Source organism: Falco rusticolus, chromosome 5 (assembly GCF_015220075.1).
Source record: "Falco rusticolus isolate bFalRus1 chromosome 5, bFalRus1.pri, whole genome shotgun sequence".
Taxonomy (NCBI): Eukaryota; Metazoa; Chordata; class Aves; order Falconiformes; family Falconidae; genus Falco; species Falco rusticolus.
This window is the reverse complement of record NC_051191.1, coordinates 5,252,687-5,265,363: the sequence shown is the minus strand read 5'-3', so window position 1 is coordinate 5,265,363 and position 12,677 is coordinate 5,252,687.

The following is a 12,677-nucleotide window of genomic DNA, read 5'->3' as shown; positions in this document are numbered from 1 at the left end:
GTACACCCCCTAAACTTTCAAAAAAAAGTTATTTTCACATATTTAGGTGAGGTTCACCTGCCTTAATTGTGACATCTAGAAGTCCATCACTTGATGTAGAGGCCCTGCTTCGTGATACCTTTATAGTTATTCCTTTCTTCATGCTTCCATTGCTCATTTTCCCATTATACACCACTACTTTTCCTGTGATTGCCTCCTTTTCTCCATAAATCCTCTTGCTTCAAGATTCTCTCATTCCTTTGTTCTGGCTCAAGTATACATTTCTTCTTTCTTACCCTTTGGTCATCTTCCTCCTCCATTTTCCTCTTCTCTTCTGATGTCCCAACTCCCTTACTATCCCTTTCTGTCCCTTTCCATCTCCTACTTCTTCTGGCCCGCCCTTTCACCTTCTTTGCAAGCATCTCCTTTCCATTTCCTCCTTCCTCCATTCCCACCTGCTCTTCTGTGTTTCATTTTTCCTCTCTGATGTCTTTTTACTGTCACTGCACTCATTCCCTCATTCCAACCTACTTCTACATCCCCAGATTTCTTACCATTTCTAGCTCTTCTTGCTCTACCATTTGGATTTGCTTGGGTTTTTTGGATGGCTTCATTTCTTCTTCTTTCCTCCCCATTCTATAAATGATTGACCAGTGTTAGGAGTTTTACAATTTTGGTGTGAGCCCAAAGAAGAAAAATACCTGTCCTTCAAACTGCAGCTATTCAAAGCCCCTGAAAAGATGTCTTGAAAGGTGTCACGTCTCTTTGGCTTCACTGGACCATCACTAAAATACAATTTTGAGTTTAGTTGGAAGGATAGTACTTCCTTGTTTCTGGTCTTTAGGTCAGAATAAGACCTTGCTGTGTTAACCTCCCACCTGTGCACCCAGGTTTTCTTTGGAAGGAGTGTTTATTGTGCTCCAAATGGTCCTTCAGTCTGGACAACAGACTAGGACTGCATCCCTTCAGCAGAACACATGGACACAGCAGCACTTTCCAGTTCATGGAGGAAGCCAGGCTTGAGGAAAGGAGGGTGCACCTGTGGACCTCAGGTAGATTGTGCTTTGATTTTCTCTGAGATATATAGTTAATTCTGCTTGTTTACAGGAGACATCACTGTTCTTGCTTGAAAATATTGAGGTGATAAAAAAGACAAATCATCTAAAGAATAAAGAAGGGAGAAGCAAAAGGCATTACGATCCATGTGTATGGAGTTGAGCAGTTTGCCCTTCTGAATGGGAGAAACAAGTTAAGAAGCAAGTCTTTCAATCCTGGAAAGACTGGAAAGCCGCAAAACCTGAAATGCTAGAGCAAAATTGGCTTTGTGTTCAGACTGTTGTAGGAAACAACACAGTAATAGAGGAATTTCAGCTACTAGGGCCACTCTGCACTCTTCCTCCATTTGGAAGCTCTAACTGCTCTATCCATTTTACAGTCAGTCTTCTCTCACAGGGGAAAATAATCTTGATTTTCTTTGCACCGAAGTTAGTGTGAGAAAGAGCAGTGCCACTCACAGCAACCATTAGGATCCTGTCCTCAGTTTTAGCATTCTCAGACAGCAAAGAGAACTGAACTTTATGCTTCTAATTCCCATTCTTATGCTAACTGCTAGGTTATTACAATCTGCAGGATGAAACAGATTTTTTTTTTAATACAATTAGCACCATAATATAGTTTTAAGACTGTTTTCCTAAAGCAGTTATGGATGTCACCCACAAGCAATAAGACATAGATCCTCAAATATATTTACATTCCTAAATCCCATTTATTTTGGTATGAACTTCAGATGAACTGGAAAGATCCCAATCTTCTCAATTTTAAACAATCCCAGCTCCACTACAGTCAAGGAGTAAATAGGTATAGATAAGTAATTCCACTGTAACAATGGGGGAAGGAAGGGTTTAAAGGATAAGGCTAACATCTGAGATGTAAAAATCTCCAGTCACTAGGACAGGATCAGTCCAACTTATTCAGGGTAAAACCAATGAAAGAAGAATTGCTGTGCAAAGAAAGAATCAAAGAGCAACAAAAAGTCTCAAAGAGCAATGTGCAGGTGACATGGCAAAACTTACTTCCTTTATACTACATAAAAAGCCAAGGTGGCAATAGAAGTAGCCAAGCAGAAGAAAATGTCAAGCTATAGATCCTGCACTAGCAGTCCGTCAGAAGACTGTCTTGAAGATAGTCCTCTATCTCCTACGCTGTCAGTTCTTGGCACAGAGATTACAAACACAAGGGCTCTTCTCAGGGTTGATGAGATTCCAGGCTGGAAACAGCAGCCTGAGGAGAGATCTGTAAATTGCCTAAATGATGCTGGAGATTTCTCACCTGAAAGATCTCGGCCTCCCCTCAACACAGTGTCACCACTTTGAAGTACAAAATTCTCAAAATGTATCAGACAAATGGCAGGTCTGAACATTTAGACATGTCTGAAAAGGAAGAGCAGTTCTCAACAGCAACCAGCAAACCCAGGAGAAAAGCAGCCCAGAACACTAGGATCCAGAGAGCTGGTGATCCCATACTATTACCAAGTATTTTGGGTGGAAACCTGTGCCACACCTGTCAGGCAGGCAGGTGGAGTCACCTCTTTCAGCAAGACAGTGAGCGCGTTCCTTTTGCTGCTGCCTCTTCACTTGGAAAGCTGGCAATCGTCCCTTGACCTGCTGTCACCACCCTGCCTCGTGCAGCCTAGGTCTTGCTTTGCTCTAACGGCACATAGATGGCTCATCATCAGCTCGGTATCTAAAAGAATACCCAAGTCTTCTTCTGCCAAGGTGCTTTCCAGTTGGTCAGCTCCAAGTCAGTGCTGGTACTTGGAGTTGTTCCTTCCAGGTGCAGGACTTGGCATATCCCTCTTCTTGAAGCTCATTAGGTTCCTGTTGGCCCATTTCGCCACCCCAGCGAGGCCAGAATTCCCACCTAGTCTACTAACCACTCCTTCCCTTTAATCACCTGCAAACTTGCTGAGGGTGCACCCTGTCCCATCATCCAGATCCTTAATGAAGGCACTAAAGGCTATTTGCCCCAGCATGGACCAGTAGTTGGCCTGACAGACTTTTCATCCCCTGGCCCCTCTTAGAAACATTTTGTTGATCTGTATGACTTCTATTAAACTTAATGAAAATCATGTGGATAAAAATCTACAATACCGTGACTCCAGCCACTGCCCTTTGGTTTTCAAAGAAGCATACAGAAGTTTCCTTGGCAACTTTTGGCTGGTTTTAATGGGAGTCATGTCGTAATTCAGAGATCACTTCTGAAGCTTTATGAATATTATTTTCTTAAACTACCTGAGAACAAGCTTAAATTTTTCTTAAACTACCTGAAAGCTACCTTAAACTAGTCTGAGAAAAAGAGTTGCCAGGGAAAATTATAACTAACTGTACTGATTTTATTTTTGAAATATTACTGCATTTTGACTGACTTTTTAGTGTAAATTCATACAACAGTACTCAGCAAATTCCTTTTTTCAGTCCCTCAGAATAAGCTCTGACCTATGACTAGGCTTCCCAAGTATGATGATAATACAAATGATTAAATAATAGCAATACAGAAGCAAATTCATTTGGAGATATATTACTTTAAATCACATTAGACTCTACTGCTATTCCTCAGCATGTCTTTCCTAGAGTTATTTGGACTTTCACACAATTAACTCAGCATCCCCCAAAGTGAGTAAGCCTCCAGATGGTCTCTTCTTTGAGGTGGCGAAGATATTTTTACTGGGAGGGGGATGCAATTTCTTGCAGACTGCATCTGTGAGACATTTAGGAAGTTATATTGGTGCTCACAAAATAACGATTTCTGTCCTGAAAAATCATCCTGCTCTTTTATGAAAGTCTGTTTTAATTGGCTGCTTACCTAGTGTAGCTGTCTTCTCAGCCCACACTTTTGCCTGAGCTGGGCTGAGATGTCAAAAATGGAAGAATAAAATGAATTATTTAAACCTTCATGTAAAAAAACATCCAATTCTCTTGCCATTACACTGATTTTACATTAGCTCATTCAGTTTACCTTTTATATCGGTGCCTTTTATGAAGTCACTCTCTACTGACAGCACTGTGAGATGTCAACCATACCTTAGGAGCTTGCTCAAACTTAAAGATGGGTCTTCACTGATATTTGGATTTAGCACTAAACTTTTTTGGACCTTGGTATATTTGAATTTATGGCAAAGCTGAATCTGCATCACGAAGTTTGGATCTGAGTCAGAACCCTCGGTACCTACTGAAACTGCAAACTCAGTAACAACTTGCAAAGCATTGCTCATGCTTTTCCATGGGGTCTTTTGAAGCAAGCTGACAACAATTTTTTGTAATTGAAAACAGCCTCAAATATGTTTCCATCCTTTATTGTATTGTATTGTATTGTATTGTATTCTATTCTATTCTATTCTATTCTATTCTATTCTATTTACTCAATTCTATCTTATTCTATTCTGTTTTATTTTATTGATATTGACAGAATTGATAAAAACCTCTGAAACCTATTCCAACAGCCTTTGGCATATTTTAAAATATTACATGAATTCAGTGTAACACAATTTTCTAAAAAAAGAGTTACATTTCCACTGATATTTATGGATGTCAGATAAGACTCTTGAAAATGTGCGTGTAAAATTCAAGTAATTATTTCTGGGCTTCTGCCAAAAGTTCAAAATCAATTTTTGTTACATTAACTCAAACGACAAGAGTAGTGTTTGCATAATTTAAAATAAGTTTTGGTTCATATTTTTTAAAATATGGACTGTTTCAGTTGTGATTGACAACACACAACTAAAATGTAGAAATGCTTTTAGCAAGTTTCCAGTTAAATAATACTCCTTTTAAAAGTATCTAAATTTAGCAGTCAATGCAACTTCCATTTCAGTGCGCCATCACTTTAGTATCACCTTGGTACTAATGGAAAGAATGACAAAAGGCGTCTGAAATACTCTGGTTCATAACTGGTTTGTTAACCTCCACCACAGTCCCAGTGATTTGCACTGAAACTTACACTAAATTTACACCAAATAATCTTTCTACACCCTTATTTGTGTTCTTTCGTTTTCTTTTTTTTTTTCTTCTCTCCCTTATTCAGCTGTTTGCTTTTACCTGTGCTCAGGGTTCTTACCCTTGTTCACAGACGGTTTAAGAGCCGCACTGTTGCCTGACTCTTCCGTAAGTGCCACTGTGGCTGCCTGCTGGCATATCAAGTGGCCGATCAGGACAGAGGATTTGGTTGGAAAGCAGCAGCTCCATGGTCAATGTGAAGAGCAGCACACTGATTTCTTTCACCGTTCTAATTTTAATGATCCTGTGATTGTCAATATGAGAAACACAGAGACTATTCTGAAAATACACCTCCCTGCTGAAAATGTGCCTGCCCGCTGGCCTTCTTCTCCGGTCACAGCACAGAAAGACAAGAAAAGGTTGACTTTTCCTAGAGATGCTGTTCATTCTTTTTTCAGTTGCACAGCTTTTTGTCCCACTTTCCAATTTTCCTAGGTAATGGTATCACCCTCAGTTTGAAAAAGAGAGAAATACTTGTGCGTCAGAGCCCTGAAAAGACAATTTGTTTTTTTAAAGTTAAGATTTTCTCGGGTAAGAAACTTCAGTTATCACATTTTCTGTGCACTCTGCTGCAGCATACTATTATTAAACTTTACCGATGACCGTGACAAACAAGACACATTAACCAAATAGCTACATAAACAGTAGAGATGCTTCCCATGAAAGAACTGGTCAGAGACATCCACACACAAGCCCTGCTAAAATATGCAGAAGTAAGGGTAGTAGGGTCCCTGTCACTGATATAAAACTCTTCTTGCTATATGGCTTGTGATTGTATTATTTGCTATTGTTTTCCGGGTGGTTAATTACTAAATTATGGTCCTTACACGATGTCAGCAGGACTCCGTTGTCTTGGAGTCTGTGAACGAGGGAAGATCTACTAGACTCTAAGACTCGGAGAGTATTCTGAGTAGCTGCCATGTTGCCCAGGTTAGATGTAGGTGGAATTTAATTGTCTCTGTCTCACTAATACCCACTCCCAAAGGGGAAAGGGATGTCAGAAACCCACCCACCCCTCAACATTAGGCTTTCTCACACCAAACATATTGAAATGCAATACTGGGTTCAATGAAAAGCATTTCCTGATACTGCAAGGAATAAGTAACAGAAATGCCTCCCACTGGAGAACTGGAAATTCAAGCCATCAAAAACTACTGTCACTGCACAAAAATAAAGTCTTCAGCTCCCTGGCCTCAGGCTGCAATTGATGGAGTGTTGCAGAAATTGTTGCTGTTCTTCCTCTTCCATGCACATGTAGAAGGAAAAGTGTGCATCTCCAGAGCAACACTGTGTGTGTTTCTAGAAAAGGAGAACAAGGATCTAGGCTTAGACATGCTCCCACCCTCAGCACACCTTGGTGGCTGGTGCTGAGTAGCAGTGCACTCAACATACCAGTGGTTTTTGAAGTCTCTCCACAGCAGTTAAATGCCTAACAGTGAGTTGAGGTACCCAGTCAGGAGGTCAAGTACTTAATCATTAGGTGCTTTATTTCCTTTTCTTTATCTGGCCTAATTGTGGGTGTTCTTTAGGGAGATAGAGAGGTGGGATGCTCACAGGAATCATTGGGAACTCAGCATTCCCACAGGCCGGACCAGCTGCCACAGCAAACTTCTCTCCTCTCTAATATAGAATTACTATTCACTTGTTTCAAATAAGCATATGCTTTGGCCCTTCCACATGCTTTGCATTATTCCATACAGTTTTATGCTGCTTCTCCAGGAGGCATGTGTTCCACCCTCATGCAACTGAAAGGCAGAGCTGTAACTCCAGATAGGGATGATAAACCAACTGGCTGCTAATTCCATGATGCAAAATCTCACACCTTTTTTTTTTTTTTTTTTTCCTTTTTTTCTCCTTGCTATGGTCAGGAGCTCTGCAGTGGCAGTACATCTGGTTTTAGCCAGAAGCGGTTTGGCACTGCTCTCTGTAACCTGGCCGGATTCCCACAGTTCTGTAGCCTGGTGATTTGTCATGAGCAAATCCATTGTGATTTGTCTTCTCATGGAAATCTGCAAAATTATATACTAACGAGTCCCTCCCCCACAGCTGATCCTTGGATGTGATACCACGCATCATCACTGTGTACCAGAGAGAGGACGTGGCCTACTACAACAAAGAATCAATGACCATCACTTCATGGTCTGGAATGACAGAGCCTAAACTCTGAGTCTGTGCGTCCTGTGGGACTCTCTGCATGTCTGTCTTTCCCTTGCACCCAAACGGTAAGTGGTAGTGATATGTTTGTCAGGAAGGTGCTACATGAAAAATGAAATAGCCGTGTGTTCCTGCAACAGCGTTTTTGAAGAACCACATCATGCATACGTGTGCAGGCTGCACAAAACAGCTTTCTGAGATATGCATAGAAAGACCAGGTGCCCTGGGGTTAGCATGGCAGTGCAGGTATGACAGCAGGTAGGTAATCCATTCTGCCTGCGAGAAACCTTACGCGGTGCAGGTCCCTGGAGGTCAGATCCTTGGATACAGCAGCTGGTGTGCTCCAAGGCACCCAGAGAGCACGCCAGAGGTGAACTTCTGCAGAGTCACTGTGTTAAAGAGTTTGTGCCTAGTGTGCCACGGGAAACTTTGTGATAGGACAGGCCGAAGGAAGATTTCTTGGACAACAAGCAAACAACCCCAGGATTACTGTACCAAGAGCATTAACTTTGCATACATGTCCTATCTTATGAATGGGAAAGGAGGCCTTTTCTGCAAAATTTTCATGTGCTGACTTCACCAACGAGACTAAGTGGTAAATGGCAGTGTGATCACTTGGTGGAGAGGATACCATTTCTTCTATCCTTTTCAGATCTCATAAAAATAAAACACTGAGCCTGCTGGTTCATGTTTTTGTTGCCCAGCAGGTGGGAAAAAACATCCATTAGGGGAGATACCAAGAAACAACTGAAAGAAACCTTAAAATATCTTATGGCACTGCCACAAGTAAATACCTAATAAAACAACGATCGTCCTATTTCTTGCTTTTTGTGTTAGCACCATGCAAAATCCATGTCCATTACCTTACCTTCCAAAAATAATCAAATAAATTAATAATTTAAAAAAATGTTCATTGTTTCAGAATAAAACCACCTTCATTATATCTATATAAAGGTCCAGTCTTCCCAGAGGTTCACCTGGCAATTCCAAGGCTTTCAAAATTACACTGCAACAAAAGAATTTATAGGAACAAAAACCATTGAGGATCCATGTTTCCAAATGAACCAATTCCAGCTATATTTCTTACTTTAAAGAATAAAGCGACACATGTTCAATCAAGGTCATTAGATAGAAGAATCATATTACATTTTCTTGGAAGTACTTCCAAACATAGTAACAGAAGACATGATGCTACTTCCTTGACTGTTTCCAGCAAGTACTAGCAGGAGCCATGCAGTAGCAAAGGAGGGAAAACTTTTTTCAACTCCCTTGTTCAAGGGGTTGTTCCATACTGACTCCGTCCCTGGTGTGATCTGGAGACATTCTGGGCTGCCTAACCCATGCTGAATGGTCTGTGTTCCCCACCATGATCCCTATAGAAACTGCAATGCACAGGCAAGTCTTTCTCTGTCCAGAAATGGATGTAGCCAAACGGCAACGTGCAGCCAGAAAAAATCCCATTAGCTGCTGATGGCAGCTTCTGAGACCCTCTGCATTGCCATCAGAGCACAAAGGGCTCCAAATGGGGCTGAAGTTGCTGCCAGCAGATTTTATAGCAATGGGTATGGAAAGCCCAGCTCCAAACCCAACTTCATATAATTAAAAGTCTCTCGCATTTACTTCACAAATTTCCTGGAATGTGGCACCACCCAAGTATTAGTCGTTCATCACTATCAAGCTGAGAGCTTCAGTAAACATTAAAAAAAACATAGATAAGCTCATTCTGACAAGTGAAAGCCAATAGTGAGCTGGGATATAACAACAGGTAAGTGTGGCACATCCTGTGATAAGGAAGAGCTTGTTCTGGGAAGGGCCCTTGGTTTCAGTTTGCTAATTTCCTTTCTCTGCAGCACTGGCAATAACAAGGGCATAAAAGGCCTTTTTCTAATTTGTACTGCATGTTCGGAAAATGTCTTATGTCTTCACTGTTTCGGGCGCTCACAGGGGGTGGATGGCACTTCTACCGCCAGCATTAGCCAACACTCTCCCACTGCTTCAGTGTTTTCTGTCACTCTACATCCTGCATTGCCAGGTAAGGTAACCCATCGTCTCAACCCATATTACCACTGGGGATATAAAAAAAAAAAAAAAAAAACTAAAAGGAAATTAAGTTGGAAGAGAACTGGCTGTATCTCTAAATACAGTGAGATCATTAATGCCAGCCATGCTAAGCCAACGTCTGAATCAGCTACATTTTTAGTGGCCAAATTCTGGTGTGATTTACACTTACGTGGATCCAGATAAACTCCTTGGAAGTGAAGGGAGTTCCTGTGGAGTTGTCTCACAGTAAGGCAGAAACAGAATATACCCCTTTGTTTAAATTCCTCATGGTTTCAAGAGTACAAATGAGTTGGGAAGACCCTTTATTGGGCTTATGAACTCAGTGGAAAAAGTAATCCAGAAAGACAAAAGTTTCTTAGGACTCTTATGCAGCCACCAAAACCACAAAGAGGATACTACTAGATTATAACTCTTAGAACAGCACTCCTGGGAGCAGAAATCAAACTCCAACAGAGCAAAAGGGAAAATCAGAATCATCTAGTTTCCATTCTTCTTAATAGGTTTTCTTTGTATTTGTTTCCACTTGGAAACAAGTTGTGCTTTTCACTTTACAACACATAAAATACATTTTAAACTCATTTGTGTGAGAGACAGCATTTCCCCAGATTCCACATAGCAACAAGCATGATGAACTGAAAGCTACCCACTGGAAGTAATGCTTTGCATCGTAAAATTTATAAAGTATCACTTTTTCTCTATATACAACACAGTACCAGCTTTCATTGTTTTTTTCATCACAGTTTTAGTGAGACAGAAGACTAAGTAACAGAGTGCCAAGCCTGGTATAATGTTTTTAAGGATAAAAGGTTTGGGGCAATGGAGGTCATTGCTACTGGAAGAGAACAACCTGTTTCACAGCAGCAAGATACTAGAGGGAAAACTGGAAACCAACAGCTTCATCTCTGGCTCCCATAATGCGCATGGTAATGCTGCCTGTGAGTGACTGGAAGTCCCTGCTGATGTCAGGCTGTGAAGAGAGATGTGTCACCATTTTTCCAGAGGCATAAAGTGAGCGAGCTAAACTCAGACCAACAGAGGCTCACTACAGCGAAGGAAGAAAGCAGCAGCAGGGTTTCAAAGGGGTCATCTGCCTTGGTGAATGCAAGCGCTGAGAGCACAGTGGGCAGAGGACACTCCAACTCCATGGCCTGCTTAGTCCTGAAGAGGTCCCAAAGTTCGTGACTTACACAGAGCTGACAGATTTCGGCTTTTCCCCGCAAACCAGCCAGGCTGCTGTAGTCCCTTGCATGGCTGGCTATGTCAGGCAAAACAGGGTATGTAATCCATGGGCAAGAAAATTTTTTCTGTTTCTTCCCCTGTCCCACTTGTCTTGGTTTGCCAGGACTCAAGTAACTTTTTGTGAAGAGAGCCACGTACAATCCTGAGCCACAGGGCACAGCAACAAGGATTTGCTATTTGCAGCTTGGTTTCATCTTCAGTTCTCTTTCTGCTCCCAAAACATAGACCTTACCAGCTCTGGAGAGGTCACATTCGCTCAGCTTAGCTCTCTGTCCCTCCACAGCAGAGTGGCCCCATCCTTGCTACCACGGAGGGAGAAGAGTCCCAGGCTCAGGCTGTCCCCAGCAACCGGCCCAGGTACCATCTGGAGAGTGCTGGGTGGCTCGGCCGAACCACGTGTGGGCTGGGCCAACAGGCACTGCCAGCGGTCGCAGGAGAGCACTTCAGCACTCACTACACCCCTGATCATTTCACTGGCATACACATGGCCCTTCAGGAGGCCGAGAGGGGACCGCAGGACTCAGCAGCAGCCAGACACTGCCTTGGGCTCACCCCCTGGCAGCTGCTGTGGGCAGCTCCTGTTGTAGCAGCGCAGTACAGACCAGACAGCCCCAGCAGAAGTCCTGCGTGGTTGTGCTCTGAGGAGCTTTGGTTACTGTGACAATTGCCTTTCCCTAAAACAGTCCTGGTCACAATATCTAAGATGATGTACATGAAAGACAGGCAACAAACCATCCCTATTTCAGAGAAACCAGCAAGGGAGTAACCTTCCAGAGGAGACAGGGCAAATTGCCTAAAGACACCCTCCAAAACATCCTGTCTGAAAAACAAGGATGCAGTCACAACACCAACCCCTACCCAGGCCCCAGAGGAGAATGGCCAAGTTCTCTGTCCATTCTGCTGGAGACTGGAGCTGCTCAGATCTGAAGCAGTGTACAGACTTTGGATAGACTGGTTAACAGATAGTTTTGAAAATAAATAGCGTGATTAAATGGATAAAATTCAACTAAGAAAAAGACACACAGCATATATTTCTTGAGCCCTCTTACCAGTTTTCTTGTTTTATTCGTTCAGGGTTTGGCAGGGATGCTAGCCCATTCCCTTGATATTACCAGCAGTCTCAGGAGTTCAGCATCACTAGCAAATGCCAAGGCTTCCAGGGTATCTGTGATATTTGAAACAGAGCTTTGGTTATGGACATTTATTTATGGAGCACTTTCACTCCAAGCTTCCAAAACACTGACCACAACCCTGTTCTGGTACTAACAAGAATCCCTTCACTAGTCCTGGATTATTAAAATGTCTGGCAAGACAGGAACAGCTCTTAATACAGCAGCTCTGTACTACAGTATGAGACAAGCAAGGAATAATAATGTATCTAACTAAATTACATGCAAATGTCGGTTAAGCAAAATATAGTTACCCAAATGGAATTTGGACAGAATCCTCATGTTAACACCCCAGCTCTCGGCCAAAGTGCCAAATCACTTCTGAAGGTTAAGAGTAGCCAAGAACTTGGTTTTACAGCTCATCCAAAAGCCCATAATGTTTGCATTAACTAGTGGATTATATAATAATTACCATTTTAGCAATGTGTTGTGACTGTGCATATTATGAGAATTTTTTTTATTGGTAATGGTGCCTGCCTTAAAACGGTCTGTCGTTCACTGCTGTCGGTTTCTTCAATTCTAGACAGGTTTAGCCCATTTGAAGTCTTGCAGGTACTCTTTATTTCCTGTGTCTCTCTCTGATAAGAAGCATTTCTGCAAGAGTCGGTCATTCTGACAATAAAATCAAGACAGACAGATCAAGCAGTTTTTCAGAGAAGAACTCTCAGGTTTAAGGAAATGCAGATTTTGCATTCTGGTCTGCAAAAGTTCACTGTGATTCAAGGACAGGCTGTGTGACCTGCTCATAGCGGGTTTTGGCAAGTCACTCTCTTTTTCTTTTCTTTTCTTTTCTTTTTTTTTTTTTTCATTAGGCAAGTACAGGTGAAACAAATGTGAGCAGCAGAATTTATTATACTCTATTGAGCACCAGGGGACTGTAATTACAAAGCTTCAATGCAAGACTGACACCATCTGGCTACTGCAGAGTTTGCAGGCTTTACAACATTTCTGCAAAATACCGCTTTTACGCGCAGAAAAACACAGTATTTCGACCTCCAGTTCCAAGTGGGGGATCCCCAGTGAA